Source organism: Macadamia integrifolia, chromosome 9 (assembly GCF_013358625.1).
Source record: "Macadamia integrifolia cultivar HAES 741 chromosome 9, SCU_Mint_v3, whole genome shotgun sequence".
NCBI classification, from domain to species: Eukaryota; Viridiplantae; Streptophyta; class Magnoliopsida; order Proteales; family Proteaceae; genus Macadamia; species Macadamia integrifolia.
Genome location: NC_056565.1, coordinates 27,660,126 through 27,660,763, shown reverse-complemented (window position 1 = coordinate 27,660,763; position 638 = coordinate 27,660,126).

Here is a 638-nt window from a genome sequence, read left to right as displayed (position 1 = left end):
CTTAAGAGAACATACTTGCAACCTTTTGCTTGTATTTGCTTGTCCCATGCCGTTACCACATGCATTATAATGAAGAGGAATAGTAAAGCAATTAAGAATCAACAAGTGGAGGTGATCTCACTCACAATTTCGTGTTAATGTTTCTATTAAATTAATAAGAGCTCATTAGTCATGATTAATATTGCTGACATCTTCTGTGATTGTGTTATTGTCGAAAATTCGTATGAGCTAACCCTGCACAAGCACAGAAGGCAGAGGCCCGGAGGTATCTCCGGGATTAGTCCTCCGATACCCAAGTTAGTGACCGGCAGAACAATGTTTTTACAGGAGTACTGGTGGGTGTCGGCGTACCTCCCTCCAAGTTTCTTTCGGGTTCCCTCTTATAGGGTTTCTCGGCCTAGGATTTTGGGAACCCCCCTCGGGCATCTTCTCCTCATGTGGTTTGAAGCTTTACGGCCTCCATCGGATGGGCGACACGTATTCCTCCCTTGAATGCCACGTGTCTTCACCTTATGGGGTGACAAATTCTATCGTATCAAATTGCAAATCACAAGAGTAGCTTTCACTCACTAAAACCTGTTTCGGTTTAACAAACTTAAATAACATCAGAATCTTATTCATGTGGATAAGGATTAATT